Source organism: Crinia signifera, chromosome 3, assembly GCF_055691185.1.
Source record: "Crinia signifera chromosome 3, ASM5569118v1, whole genome shotgun sequence".
Lineage (NCBI taxonomy): Eukaryota > Metazoa > Chordata > Amphibia > Anura > Myobatrachidae > Crinia > Crinia signifera.
In genome coordinates this window covers 184,286,942-184,303,628 of record NC_139219.1, presented here as the reverse complement: position 1 = coordinate 184,303,628, position 16,687 = coordinate 184,286,942, and positions in this window count along the sequence as shown.

Below are 16,687 nucleotides of genomic sequence, written 5' to 3'. Positions count from 1 at the left end.
CCTGTAGGTGATGCCGAAAGAGATACCATTCTCAACTGTTTGTAGCACGTAGTGTCAGACAATTGCCTGAGAATTTCATTGATGTAATCAATCTTGAAAAACTGTGGTAGCACAAGAAGTTGTGCAAGAAAGGATGTTACACTGTGTGAGTGCACACTATAAGACAATTTCTGTTTTCGTTCAATGTATTGAAATGATGTATTTAATAAAATTTACTTTTTAATAAACTTTTCTTTAAAAAAATTCCCCTATGTCTTGATTCCTTTTAATTTTTATGGAAACAAAAGAGGATTGATTCTTTATAGGTGAAATAAAGAGTTTAAAATCATATACATATAGACATGGTGCTCATACAAGGAAATGAGAGAGTGTAAAGGATAAAGTGTTAAAAAGATGTCAGAGCCCGTTGTCTGCTGCGTTGTATTTGATTATTTTTAAGGTGTCTGTTAGGTCTGTTGTGTTCATACACTATTGCCTAAATTGGCTTACAGACCAAATTTCCACCTTTAGGTATACTTTATACAGGGATAAGTGCTAGTTAGCAATTTTCATTTTTTAGTATTCAATTTTCAATAGTTGGCATCCAACTTAGCATTATCCTCTTTTTGAGGAGAGGTGTGTTTTGGATTCTAATTTCAGTTTTAGCTCTGCCAGAGCTTGAGATTGTGTTGCCCCTGTTGGTAATTTTTAGGGGGGGAGATTCCGTGAATTAATAATTTCTGTGTGTGGTTCTTGTTAGCATAGGTCACTCTAAGAATTCCTTTGTGTTTATTTCAAAGGTTTCTTATTAATAGTGACTTGCACTTCCCCGTCCGGGTGGGTGCTGGTGTCAGCCTTTGTTTGGGTACTTAGGTTGCAAGTTTTATATATGACAACCTATATTGTTGGATATTTTCCCTTATTTATTTTTGGGATTATTACTCCTTTAAGCATCAATCTGCACTTTCCTGTCTGGATATATGGAGAGTTGTACTTCCTTGTTTAAATAGGCAGGGATTTGTAATTCCCTGTCTAAACAGGTGCGGACACCAATCTTCTATGTGTACACATTGGTTTATACCTTCATCATATTTTGAAAGTATGTTTATTTTCAGTGCTTCAAATAGCTTTTATTGCAAGCTTATTTCTATGTGGTTCGTATATTTGAACTTGTGCAGCTGGGTGTATTTACCCTGTTAATTTTATTTCCCCAGCAAGGGTTAATATTCCAGTGATTTTATTCCCCCAGCAAGGGTTAGGAGAAGCGCTTTCACTATTCCCTTTGTGTTCCCCAGTAAGGGTTAGTATTCCCCCTTTGGGTAAGCACTGTCGCTGATTCCCTATATATACACACAGATTCAATTTTTACTCAGTAACATACTGGTTCATATGTGCTTTCACTGGTAGAGTCTTCCAGCTTAAGTCAATATTAACACTGTTTTTCCTTCACACACACTTTAAAGTATTCTCCTAATTTACATTGTATACATTTATATCATTTTTGGTAGCTGAAGGACAGGTTCTGGTAGCTCTGTGGTTCATATATTTGAACTTGTGCAGCTGGGTATATTTGCCCTGTCAATTTTATTTCCCCAGCAAGGGTTAATATTTCAGTGATTTTTCCAGCAAAAGTTGGGAAAAGCGCTTTCCCTGTTCCCTTTGTGTTCCCCAGCAAGGGTTAATGTTCCCCCTTTGGGTAAGCGCTGTCACTGATTCCCTGTATATACACACAGATTCAATTTTTACTCAGTAACACACTAATATGTGCTTTCACTGATAGAGTCTCCCAGCTTAAGTCAATATTAACACTGTTTTCCTTCACACACACTTGAAAGTATTCTCCTGATTTACATTGTATACATTTGTATCATTTTTAGCAGCTAGAGGACGGGCTCTGATAGCTCGACGCGCGTTTCACCTAATGAGGCTTTTTCAAGACCTCATTAGGTGAAACGCGCGTCGAGCTATCAGAGCCCGTCCTCTAGCTGCTAAAAATGATACAAATGTATACAATGTAAATCAGGAGAATACTTTCAAGTGTGTGTGAAGGAAAACAGTGTTAATATTGACTTAAGCTGGGAGACTCTATCAGTGAAAGCACATATTAGTGTGTTACTGAGTAAAAATTGAATCTGTGTGTATATACAGGGAATCAGTGACAGCGCTTACCCAAAGGGGGAACATTAACCCTTGCTGGGGAATACAAAGGGAACAGGGAAAGCGCTTTTCCCAACTTTTGCTGGAAAAATCACTGAAATATTAACCCTTGCTGGGGAAATAAAATTGACAGGGCAAATATACCCAGCTGCACAAGTTCAAATATATGAACCACAGAGCTACCAGAACCTGTCCTTCAGCTACCAAAAATGATATAAATGTATACAATGTAAATTAGGAGAATACTTTAAAGTGTGTGTGAAGGAAAAACAGTGTTAATATTGACTTAAGCTGGAAGACTCTACCAGTGAAAGCACATATGAACCAGTATGTTACTGAGTAAAAATTGAATCTGTGTGTATATATAGGGAATCAGCGACAGTGCTTACCCAAAGGGGGAATACTAACCCTTACTGGGGAACACAAAGGGAATAGTGAAAGCGCTTCTCCTAACCCTTGCTGGGGGAATAAAATCACTGGAATATTAACCCTTGCTGGGGAAATAAAATTAACAGGGTAAATACACCCAGCTGCACAAGTTCAAATATACGAACCACATAGAAATAAGCTTGCAATAAAAGCTATTTGAAGCACTGAAAATAAACATACTTTCAAAATATGATGAAGGTATAAACCAATGTGTACACATAGAAGATTGGTGTCCGCACCTGTTTAGACAGGGAATTACAAATCCCTGCCTATTTAAACAAGGAAGTACAACTCTCCATATATCCAGACAGGAAAGTGCAGATTGATGCTTAAAGGAGTAATAATCCCAAAAATAAATAAGGGAAAATATCCAACAATATAGGTTGTCATATATAAAACTTGCAACCTAAGTACCCAAACAAAGGCTGACACCAGCACCCACCCGGACGGGGAAGTGCAAGTCACTATTAATAAGAAACCTTTGAAATAAACACAAAGGAATTCTTAGAGTGACCTATGCTAACAAGAACCACACACAGAAATTATTAATTCACGGAATCTCCCCCCCTAAAAATTACCAACAGGGGCAACACAATCTCAAGCTCTGGCAGAGCTAAAACTGAAATTAGAATCCAAAACACACCTCTCCTCAAAAAGAGGATAATGCTAAGTTGGATGCCAACTATTGAAAATTGAATACTAAAAAATGAAAATTGCTAACTAGCACTTATCCCTGTATAAAGTATACCTAAAGGTGGAAATTTGGTCTGTAAGCCAATTTAGGCAATAGTGTATGAACACAACAGACCTAACAGACACCTTAAAAATAATCAAATACAACGCAGCAGACAACGGGCTCTGACATCTTTTTAACACTTTATCCTTTACACTCTCTCATTTCCTTGTATGAGCACCATGTCTATATGTATATGATTTTAAACTCTTTATTTCACCTATAAAGAATCAATCCTCTTTTGTTTCCATAAAAATTAAAAGGAATCAAGACATAGGGGAATTTTTTTAAAGAAAAGTTTATTAAAAAGTAAATTTTATTAAATACATCATTTCAATACATTGAACGAAAACAGAAATTGTCTTATAGTGTGCACTCACACAGTGTAACATCCTTTCTTGCACAACTTCTTGTGCTACCACAGTTTTTCTGTACATCCAGTTACCTTGAGTGGCACCCCCGCCAGTGATATTTAAATAGCGGGCAATACGGGTCCAAATAACATTAGCGACCCACTTAGAGTGTGCAGACAATATCCCTACCCGTCCTTTCCTTATTGTTGACTGTAATCAATCTTGTTAAGAACTACCGTTGCCCCGCCCTTGTCGGCCGGACACACCATAATCAACGGGTTCTCTTTTAAAGACTGCAATGCCTGTTGCTCTAAGACAGTCAGATTAGATCTACGGACCTTCGATCTCTTCATTTGTGGTATAATATCCTGACGCACCAGGCGCATAAATGTATCAATCGAGGGGTTGTTGACCTGCGGTTCAAATTTAGACCGAACTTTGAAGGACTTAGTTTGTGGATTCGAGGAATCCTGTCCAGTGGGGGCAATGGGTTGTCTAGAAAAAAAATCCCTTAATTTCAACTGCCTCTGGAACTTGTACAGTTCCACTTCACAGTCGAAGGGATTCTGTCTGAAATGCCTTACTCTTAAGAGGGAAGAGCTCTTGACCCAGAAGGATAGAACGACAGCAGAGCAACGTATGTTGTTTCCGAACACATACTCCATTAATTCAGGTGCATTAAGAGGGGCCATTCTCAAACATTGGCACATCCTGAGGACTGACCCTATATTGGGTCCACATTGCTTACACAACCCCATGTTTTGCTACAAAAGGAGTTCCAATATTGGTCAGCAGGTGGTACTCACAGATGTGGGACCTAAGGCCGTGGGAAACAGCACATGGCTGAAACTGGGAACCGGAGCAAACAAATGCAGTGGTTGTGTGAATTGTAAGTTCATACTTGCAGGCAGTGACTGGCAGCACCCAATCACGGGTCAGAAATACCATCTAAAATATCGTATGGACTGTACAACTAAGTTCACTGTATATATTATACAATGCCCATGTAACAAGATATACGTGGGCAAAACGATACGCATGCTGAAGGAGAGGATCAATATGCATAGGTCCTCTATTAATAAAGCTCTGCTGAAAGTAGACAAGTCGACACCACCGGTTGCGAGACACTTCGCTCAAGCCGGACACCGGATGAGTGACTTTAAGTTTCTACCATTTGATTATATTATGCCGTTGAGGAGAGGTGGAGACCGCCACATGTTACTTCTACAACGTGAGTGTTACTGGACATACACGCTACAAGCGATGGCACCGTTGGGCCTTAATGAGGAACTGAACATGTCAGTATTCTTATAATGAGCAGTATGAGTCTAGGACCCAGCATAGGCCATTTCTGATTCAGCTCTCCCACAAAGAATTTTGTTAATTTTTTGTTGATTTTTGATAAATCTGTGTAATTAATGTATTCCATATCTTTTACTTGCTTTCACATGCTAATCTTTCTTCTTGTTTAGTGTCTTTTCTGATAGTAATTTTTGGTGTTTATGTGACAGTTGGACAGGACGGTTTCAGAGTGATTTATGACATGATTGTGACTATTTAGCAGATTTTCAGTATAATGTGGTTTTGTTGAACCTTATTTTTATATGGGGGTTGCTATAGGTAATTTACCCCACGAGTTCACCCACTAGTAGTATGGCTCACCATTTATGTCTCTATGATGGTCCTTTCACTCTGATCATGTCCTGTATATCCAGCTGTTTGTTATTTGGTATCATGCATTCACCCACTATTATGTATTATGAGCAGCTGCATGTAACTAGTGAAGGGTGCTTAGATCAGGTGGAGACCAGGCAATTGTTGCGGACACGCTGGTGGCTAAGTGAGAACCAGGGAGTCGGATTTGTGTATGTCCGTTGCCTGGCAACTAGTAGCCGCTCCCCCTGTGACTGTGCTGTGCACGCAAGTGATTGTGGTGCGCACAGAGACAGGGGGCAGCGGCAGGTTGCCGTGGAAACGGCATACATCACTTCCGGTTACTGGGAACCTTTCTTTCTTCCCCCGGATTGCGCAGACATGAACAGTGGTTCCATCTGCTGTGTGCACTTCCTGTTTTTTAAGCTGCAGCATCCATGAGGCTCTGGTAATGAGGGGTGGAGTGCATGAACCAGGTAATTGATGTTTATTTGTCACAGGTGGATTTTGCACTTTATATAGAGGCTCAGTGTCAGTGTAAGCTTGATGCCCTTTGAGAAAGGTACTTACCGAAACGGCCCGTCAGGGCACTTGTGCATGATTGTATGCTGCTGTCTTCAGTCCTTGGCCAGTCACTGCTAAGTATGATGAATTTTTATCTCTTTGATGATGATTGACACGATGCTTCAATAAATACACTTTTTGCATCTAATATAAGGGTGTGCTGGTCCTGTCGTTCCAGGAGACTGAGGGTCTCTCTGGCTGGCTTACTATATCTATTTGTTCAGACCTTGAACCCCTGCCTGAATTACATTGGAAAGTGTGCGTTTCCCACAGAATATTGTATATTTATATATATATATATAGTAGCGAGTTACCCAAATAAATGAGGAACAGGAGGCGGCACTCTCCGTAATTTGCAAAAAAGCTTGTATTCAATACATCAAATAGAAAAACACACAAAAATAGTGCATAAAAACTTCAGCCTAAGTTGTCAACAGTTTCAAAGCCAAAGCCCCTTCCTCAGGACAGCTAGAAGCATACAACGTGTCTCAAAAGTGCAGTGCAGAACTAAACAAGAACAGATGAAAACCGCATTTAAATAAGCAAGTTCACTTACGTGTCTGGAAGGACGCGCTGAGCTCTGGTGTAGAATTCCGGCGGGGAGGATGACCCCATGACTTTCGGCTTTCGTCAGTTGCCAGGGCAACCCGCTGGCGTCTATTCCGGCGCTCATACGCTGGTGTAGTGAAGTGATCAGGTGGGCGCATTGTCGCTATTGCGCAAGCGCTCACAGTTTCAAAAATTAAGAGTGAATATGGTGTTAATACATATATTGGGAAAAACATTAAAAAACATGGAAGAGGGGTTGTAATACTCAATGTGAGGAATGCTATTTTATGCTAAACCGTTTAAAAACGTTTTATACGGCAAAAAAAATGTACTTGCTTATTTGTACATTACATCAGTGTCTCCACAAAAAAGAGCACGATTATCTGGTTTTATACATGCACATCACAATATTTGAAATAACCATAAAATAAGCATAAATGATTTGTGCATTCCCAACAAACATGTTAGACATATGTGCATACCATACACATTGCAGAATCTCGCACTACTTACTGATTCATTATTATTATTTTTTTTGTATGTTAATAGTTTTATCTCTCACTTTATGTCTCTATTAATTGACTAACACTCTCTATTAGTGAGGGAACTTGTAGCACTATAGTCCCACTATATCTGGTGGGTTTGAAATAAGTGCCTTCAAAAACATTATGTATTTTACAAAGACATAATGTAAAACATTATACAGGTCGAGTATCCCGTATCCGAATATCCGTTATCCGAATTATTCCGAAATACGGACATTCCAGAAAGTGAAAAAAAATTTTTTTTTTGCTAAAAACTCACTGGGGACATTTGAAACAGCATCACTGGGGACATGATATGTAACTGGCACTATATATGTGCAAGACAATGATTGCTTGGCATTCAAATTCAGTGCTGAGATAGTACACACATTTTGTTTCACGTTTTGAAACCTTGTTTTTTAAACATTTAAAATATATTTGTGTGTATTTTATGTGGTAATAAAATATATTTGTGTGTATATTATGTGTTTATACAGCATACATGCAAGATACTTCAAAATACATCATTGAAATATTAAAATATTCTGAAATACGGAATAATCCGTTATCCAAAATTCTCCTGGTCCCGAGCATTTTGGATAAGGGATACTCAACCTGTACTGAAATTTTACAAAAAAATGTTTAGGGAAGTTTTTTCATTAAGACCCCGTGGGGCTGCTGTATCCAACACATGGATCCAGTATGTCTCCCGTTGGAGCAGCCTTTTTATTCTGTCTTCTCCTGTGTAATAAGTAGGGTAAGGATGCTAGCCACCTAGGAACATCCTCCCTTATATGTCAACTTCAGCACATTCTTCATACTGTAAGTCATTGTCAAATTCAGAAACTTTGGCTAATTGCATAAGCAGTCCAGTGACACCTAAATTGCTTTTTTCCTGTTGTATCCAAGCGCCTACAATCCACATCACCAACTCCCTCATCATCAATTTCTTTCTCAATCAGAATCGTAAGTAGTCCTATAGGCCATGTCACTGGCATGACTGACTCCTCTCCGGTATTCTTCCGAAGGATCCTTGAGTGCTATGCCTACTGCTGCTGCTGCTGTTGCTACTGAGAGTCGACTGTCATACCAGAGAGGAAGTCGGAAGACCACTTCTACTACTTTAACTAATCAATTGACTGTCCAACAGTCCTTTGTGAGGAAGATGCAGTATGACAGCAGTCATCCTATTGCAAAGTGCATTACTGAGGCCATAACAATTATGCTGCTGTTAGACGCCATCAGTGCACTGAGATTTAAACAGTTCCCAGACTTGTACAGGGACACTAATAAAAGTTTCCTTAGTGTACTCAAAAATGCCATTGTACCCACTGTCCACTTAACCATGGACATGTGGACAAGAAGAACAGGGCAAGCTTACCCCCTAACTCACAAACCCCAACTCATTCCAAGGCAGGTTATGTTGTGTATCATCGGTTTCTGTAAGAGGCACACTGCTAAAATGTCATGTCAACCTTTTGACTGTCGACCTTCCCTTTGTTGACCTAATGCTTCTGTCGATCTTTCAACGCAGATTGTTGAGAGGTCCTGGTGCACATCGGCACCAACAACAAAGTTAGTGGAAGGTAGGATGTCCTCAAGAAAGAGTATAGGAAATTAGGTAAGAAATTAAAGGTGAGGACATATCTAGGGTAATATTCTCAGAATTATTACCAGTGCCATGCGCTGCCAGGGAGGCAGAGGGAGATCAGGGAGGTAAATGTGTGGCTTAAGGACTGGTGTAGGAAGGAGGGATTTGTGTTCATGGAACACTAGGTAGACTTCTCGGTCAGGCGCCATCTTTTTTGTCATGATGGATTGCACCTGAATGAGGAGGGGCCTGCGGTGCTGGGGGGAAGGATGGTTAGAGGGTTGGAGGAGATTTTAAACTAGGAGACGGGGGGGGGAGGGGGTAGCTGGATACTAAGGGACCTGTAGTGAGAATAGCAGGATTGGGGGTAAGGATCAATTTGGGGGTGGAGAAGGGGGGAGGAAAGAGCTACAGGCAATGTCCGGGGTACTAATAAGGGTAATATTGTGGGTAATTCCCAGGGTACTTCAGGAATGTTATGTAATAACAGTTATGTTACCTCTCTACAGCTCTTAGGTACAGATGATCTAAGTATGGGAAGGCGTGAATTACATTGGCAGGGGTTTCAAAACTATAAATAAGTCAGGCAGTGGACATGGCGGGGCAGTAGAGAGTCTTTTAAGGGGGAAGTGGGCACAAGGAAGTTAATAAGGAATACAAATAAGTCTAGGGGAGAAAACTCCAATCTGTGGTCATTAGGTACGATTATTACATTATTGGTATTACAGAAACATGGTGTAATGAGTCGCCACATTGGGCATTAAACATGGAGGGATATACACTCTACAGAAAAGACAGTGAAAATAGAAGGGGCGGGGGGGTGTGCCTTTATGTAAAAAATAACTTAACATCGTGTGAGAAAGAAATGAGCACAGGTACAGAGAAAGAGAACACTTAGGCCGTGTGGGCAGAGATAACTCATAATAACAAAAAATCTAATAATAAAATTTTAATAGGGGTATGCTATAGACCGCTGAATGTGAACGATAGGGATGAGTCTCTGCTATTTAACCAAATCAAACAATCGTCAGATCAGGGGCAGGTATTAATTATGGTGGATTTTAATTTACTGGATATTGATTGGAATAACAAAACATGTAAAACAGCAAAAAGCAGTGGGTTCCTAAGCTTACTCAAAGATCAGTTTATCACTCAAACGGTAGAAGCTCCAACTCGTAATGAGGCACTATTGGATTTAGTATTAACAAATAATATAGACTTAGTTTCAAGCACCAATGTAATTGAACATCTAGGGAACAGTGACCCCAACATGGTTTCACTGGATATCAACTTCTGTAAACTGCAATATAAAGGACAGGCAAAAATACTAAACTTCAGAAAAGCTAACTTCGAATTGTTCAGGGAAGCCGTAAAAGAAATTGCGTGGTAAGAGGTATTGGAGGGGATACACTAAAAAATGAGCTTGAATCATTAATTATTAAATCAGAATCACTTTATTGGCCATGTATACTCTCGTATACTAGGAATTTTTTGTGGATACAGTGCAGCTTCAAGCATGGTACAAGAGGGATGACAGGACATACATACATTGCATCAGTTGCGCATACAAAATACAATTTACATGTTAGGATTTGCAAGGTTAGGCAGAGCAGTTAGGTGTTTAGATTAGCAGTATCTTAGAGTACATTGTTCAATAGCTGAATAGCTATCGGGAAGAAGCTTTTTGCGGTTCTTGACGACTTGGCAGGAATGGACCTGAAGCGTCTACCTGATGGGAGAATATCAAAAAAGCTATGGCCAGGGTGGAGTTTGTCCGCCACGATCTTCCCAGCTCGCTTCTTGACCCTACTTAAGTATTGTTCCCTTACATGGGCGAGGTCCGTCCCAATAATCTTCTCTGCTGGCCTCACCACTCTTTGCAGTCTTCGTTTGTCAGATTCATTGGCTCCTCCATACCAGATTGTAATAGAGGAACATAGAACGGACTCCACAATAGCAGCGTAAAAGAGTTGCAGCAGCTCCTGCGGAATATTGCATTTTTTCAGTTGCCTCAGAAAGAACAGCCGCTGTTGGACCTTTTTGACAATGGAAGTTATGTTGAGCTCCCATCTGTGGTTGCAAGAAATTTTTGTCCCAAGGAATTTGAAGGTCTCTACCCATGACACCACTCTGTTGGAAATTACCAGTGGGACCTTGACATTTGGATTGGTCTACTATCATCTTGACTGTTTTGATGGGGTTTAGGTCCAGGTTGTTTCTGCCGCACCACTGTGAAAGTCTGTCCACTTCCCCTCTGTATGCAGACTCATCTGCCTCCTTGATTAGGCCGATGATGGTGGTATCATCAGCAAATTTTATGATTTTTACTGACTGGTCACTCGAGATGCAGTCATTAGTGTAGAGGGAGAAGAGCAGGGGGGAAAGGACACATCCCTGGGGAGCACCAGTGCTAATCGTATGAATGGCGGATGTGAAGGCTCTGGCTTTCACCACCTGTTTTCGTGCCGTCAGGAAGTCCACACATACCAAGAGAAAATAAGGGTAAATTCAACAAAAAAACAACATTATTATTGGACAAAAAAGTAAGGACAGTAATCAACAATAAAACAAGAGCGTTTAAATTCTATAAAAATAACGTAAATGAGGAGGCGTTCAGCAAGTACAAAGAAATCAAACAAAACTTGTAAAAGGGTAATCAAAGTAGCTAAAAGGAAAAATGAAGAGCGCATAGCCACTGAAAGCAAAACCAACCCCAAAAAGTTTTTCAAGTACATACATAGTAAGCCAGGGCTGGGCAACACCGGCCCTCCAGATGTTAATGAACTACACATCCCAGCATGCCTTGCATCAGTTTTAGCATGGCCACATAGCAAAACTAATGCAAAGCATTCTGGGATGTGTAGTTCATTAACATCTGGAGGGCCAATGTTGCCCAGCCCTGTAGTAAGCGAATAATTAAAGAGAACATAGGCCCATTAACCGATATCAATGGTAAGAGTATTACAGAGGAACTACTTAATGGGCTCTTCTCATCAGTATTTACTAGAGGAGAGCAGGCAGTAGAATGCCCATGTACCACAAATGGGACGAACAAGTCAGATCTCAATATTGATTTCACGACCGTGGAGATAATATTGAGGCTCAGCAAAATCAAAACAAACAAATAACCAGGGCCAAATGGTATTCATCCGAGGTTACTAATGGAATTAAGGGAGGAACTAGCGACCCCTCTATATTACATTTTTGATAATTCACGATCATCAGGTTAGGTACCAAAACACTGGAGAATAGCTGAGGTAGTGCCAATATTCAAAAAAGGAAAAAGGGACGACCCTGCAAATTCTGGGAGAAGTGGTGTTGGCGGAGACAATAAATACATTTAAAATAAGGTTGGATAAACATTTATTGGTTAAAAACATCTATGGGTACAAATAATCAAAATCTTTCTTTAAAATTTTCAGAACATACTATACACCAAGGGATTAACTATAAAAACTTAGGTTGAACTAGATGGAAGCAAGTCTTTATTCAGCCTTATCTACTATGTAACTATGTAACCCTGTCGACCTTAGCCATGTCGACCTATTCCACGTGTTGACCTAAGTCATGTCGACCTTCAGTGGTCAACCCAATGCATGTCGACCTAATATGCAAAGTTCTCCACCCTTTGAACTTGCCACAGGTGAAGTCAGTTCAGACAGTACTAGCTTGAGTCAGCTCATTTCCCTCATCAGGCTTTTGCAGAAGCAGCTGGAGAAAGTGAAGGAGGAGCTAAAACAGAGCGATTCTGCTAAGTATGTGAGACTTGTGGATGGAGCCCTTCATTTTCTTTGCCAGGATTAATGGGTGGTCAATCTGTTGAAATCAGAACAGCACTACATTTTGGCCACCATGCTTGATCCTAGGTTTAAAGTCTCTTTCCTGTGTACACAAGTTTGTAGAGGTGCCGAGACCTGCTGGTGAGAAAATTGTCAGCTCAAGCAGAACGTGACATGGCAACAGCTCCTCCTTCATTTTTTAACACAACTGGTGCTGCAAGGAAAAAAATGGCATTTTCATAGCAGAACCACTGGCAATGATGCAGAGCAGTCAGGAGCAAGTTTGGACATCTGGTTCGACCTGAAGGAGCTGCCAACAATTACTGACATTTCTACTGTCACTGCATTCAAAAGATTGGAGGACAACATCCAAGTAGGCATATTGGACAGTCCGTATCTATACTGGCAGGAAATAGAGGCAATTTGGAGGCCCTTATACAAACAGGCATTATGTTATCTAAATTGTCCCTTCTCCAGTGTGTACTTTGAAAGAGTTTTTAGTGCAGCCGGGAACCTTATCAGCAGTTGGTGTAGGAGGTTGCTTCCACAAAATGTAGAGATGATGATGTTCACCAAAATTAATTATAAATTCCTCCATAAAGTAGAGAGGGACCTGTATTGGTGGATTCCAGCAGGGACAAATGAAATACTCTGGGCGGGATGTACTAAGCTAAAAATGTGGTAAAACCACCGCATTTTCTAATGTACTAATACCCAGGGCAGGGTATCGCCACCTTTGGGTGGCGATACCCTATAGAAGCCTATGGGCTTCTATCACCGCTCGCCTCAAACCTGCCACCTCCGCCGACCCCCCTCCCCCTGGCTTACCTTCCTGCAGGTCCTCCTGGACCCGGATGGTAAACCCCTCCTCTCCTAGAAATACACCCGGATTTCCTTACAGCTGCAGGGGGGACGACAAGGTGCCGGGAACAGCCTGCTTAGGCTTCCCGGCATAAGGGGAGGAGGAGCTGCCCAGGGAGGTGACGAGACCCCCCACTTACCACATCACCGGTATCGCATCGAGGGGCGGCAATGTACTGTATTTCAATACATCCCGACCTCTGTGAGGATAAGGATAGATACACTGAAGGGGGTGAGGTCATCTTGCCTCTGTAGAGCTAGTTTGTTCAAGGAAAGATAGATTAATTGCTTCTTTTTTTTGTGGGGACCCAAACAAACCAATCATTTCACCCATAGTCATATGGCAGACCCTGTTGCTGAAATTATTTTTTTGTTTAAGTGTGCATGTCCTATTTATACAACATAAGGGTGGGTGCCAATTTTAAAAACTAGCAAATAATGCTAAGAAAATCAATGCTGTTCTTTGCAATATTTGCTAGTTTTTAAAATTGCTATCCTGTCTGCCACTGCAGTGACACGGGTTTGTGCAACCCACTTGTGTCGCTTAGCTTTGGTGCAACCTTTTGGCCTAAAAACAATATTGTGAGCTGTGAGTTGTTGAGAATACTGGAAATGAGTGGAAATTAATGTTATGATGTCTTTTCTTATGTTTTTTTTCCAGATCCAAAATCCTACCGAGTAGCAATATACGCAACCCAGTAGGAACTCTGGGTCCAGTAGGACCAATAGCATCTGTATCCTCCAAGGTGGCAGACATTTTTGGAGGGACAATTTCAGAAGATTCCACATGGGCAGCCAGATTCATTGGAATCTGCAGAGATCATGCGCCCCCACAGCACCAACTCCCCCAAGCCACCACTTGGGTTGCAGCACTATTGTTATGCTACTGCATTGACACCAAAGCTTACAAAATGTAAAACACCTTCTAATAGGAAATCACGGCCAGTCACAGTGAAGCCATTGCACACAGTCTCACAGACTGCATCTGGCTTCACTACAGTGGCGGATTTTACCTGGGTGGCTGCAGCCCTGCAACCCAAAGGTAAAAACCACCACTGATTATATTTACTAAGCCTTGGAGAATAAAGTGGATGGAGATTAAACAGCTCCTTCAGTAACTGTCATTTTTTAAACACAGCCTGCAACATGGCAGTTAGGAGCTGATTGACTTCTACTTTATATCAGGGTTGCCGACTTTAATATTCTCTTTTCCGGGAGAAGCCTGGAGAGGAGAGTTTCAGCAGTTGATCGGGGGCAGGGCTTTAGTGTGACATCACTAAGCCCCGCCATCATGATGTTAAACAGGTGAATTTGCATATCTCCATGGAGGGGGCGGGGCTAAATTGCCATTTTAGCTCCGCCACCCTCCTCTGAGACCAGTAGATTGGAGCATTTAAATTCCGCGATCGGGGGCGCAGCGGGGGTCCCCCTGAATCCGGGAAGGTTGCCCACCCTTCCGGGGGGCCGGGAGGGGGACCTGATTTTCGGGAGACTCCCGGCCATTCCGGGAGGGTAGGCAACCCTGCTTTATATTCACCTATTTACTTGATGATGGCTTAGTTATGGATCAGAATAAGCTGTACCCAATATAATACATCAGCAAGACTCAGTCACAATACCAGTAATCCCTGCCTCATACTGCTGAAGACTACTGCTGCAAAGTGCAAGATGCAAGATAATTAAGTTACCCAAAAGAAGTATACTGTGACTCAATGATACAATCTGTATCATACTATGGGCCGTATTCAATCCCTTGCGAAATCCCTTTTTTCTCTAAAAAATTTCGTTTTTTCGCGACGAAAAGACTTCGTCTATTCAATGTTGTGATTTTTCGCGCACGCGAAAGTTTTAAGTTTCGCTTGCGTTTCGCTTATTTCGCTTGGTCAAACCTTTACATTTCGTTTTTTTTTTATAGTTTTTTTCGCTTTTTCGCACAAATGTATTCAATCGTGAGAAGACAAAATTGTTTGCTGCACATGTTTGATCCGTTTCTCCATTTTCATTTCGACGCCCAATGGGTCACGAATACAAATATTTCTTGAGTGATGCCTCCTTTTAACCTCCGGAACCTACACATTCTTGTTGGAGAAGTGTTTGCCTCTTTGAAAGTTGCTGTTTTCCAATGAAGGGCCATATAAATTGTTTTTAATACACTTGATTTCCCATCATGCATTGGTAAAGCACATGTTATTTTTTCCCAAGATGCTGTTCACCCCTCACAGTGCCTCACTCCTACGTTTGGGACTTCAGGGAGCAGCAGCTTATTGCAGTCAGCTGTATTTGGAAGCGTTTTTTAGGGCAATTTGCGTTTTTGGATAAGAAATAATTCCTTTTCAATCACTGCCTACAATAATGGAGAATTTTGCTGACTTGATTGTGATGTTCATGGTCCTATCGACATACATGCTGCGATGCAAACGTCGTCGCCTGGCACGTGGATATCAGCACCATGGTCAGGGGCGTGGATATCAGCATCGTGGTCAGCATCTGTCTACATTTGGTGAGTCAGTGCGTGTTTTAATTCCACGTCCACGCCAGTATCGTACTAGGCGTGTACTGGATGGTCTCTCTGAGGCGGAAGTGATAGGTACCTTTCGCTTATCGTCTCAGGATATCTATTCGCTGTACGATCTGTTGGAAGCTGACCTGGAACCTCGGGTACGGTCAAATCATGCAGTCAGTGGTTTCCAGAAACTACTGGCTGCATTGCAATTTTTTGCGTCAGGCACCTTCCAGCCTACTTTGTCCCAGACATGCGGTTTTTCTCAGCCAACAATGTCACGCTGTTTGTCCCAGGTCATAAAAGCTTTCCGTAAATTAACGACCCAGGTTATAAAATTCCCAGACACTGACAGCGAATGGAATGAGATCAAATTTGGTTTCTTTCAAAAATGGAAATTCCCCAATGTGTTGGGCGCGATAGACTGTACCCATGTGCAACTCACACCTCCCAGGGAATCGGAAGAATGTTATCGGAATCGAAAACACTTCCATTCCCTCAATGTACAGATGGTGTGTGATTCCACAATGAGATTATTGGACATTTGTGTGGGTTTCCCTGGGTCGACCCACGACTCCTTCGTTTTAAGCCAGTCATCTCTATTCCTGGACTTTGAGGAAGGTCGAATGCCAGATGGCTGGCTGTTGGGTATGTAATTTTTTAATATTTTTTTTTAGTTGTTACTGTAATTAAAAAAGTTTAATACCTTTTCAATTATCCCTTTTAGGTGATGCGGGTTATCCGAATAAACCTTGGCTGTTGACCCCATTACCTGATCCTGTAGGTGATGCCGAAAGAGATACCAGGAGGTTCACATTGCATCGAGGGGTGTAATTGAAAGGACCTTTGGTGTACTTAAGAGCCGGTTCAGGTGTTTAGACATCTCCGGCGGGACCCTCTTATATTCACCGGGAAAAGTTTGCGGCATTATTAATGCCTGTTGCATTCTGCATAATATCTGTGTCGCAAGACGTTTGCCGGTGAATATTCATGCTGGTGTTAGCCAGCATGGGGA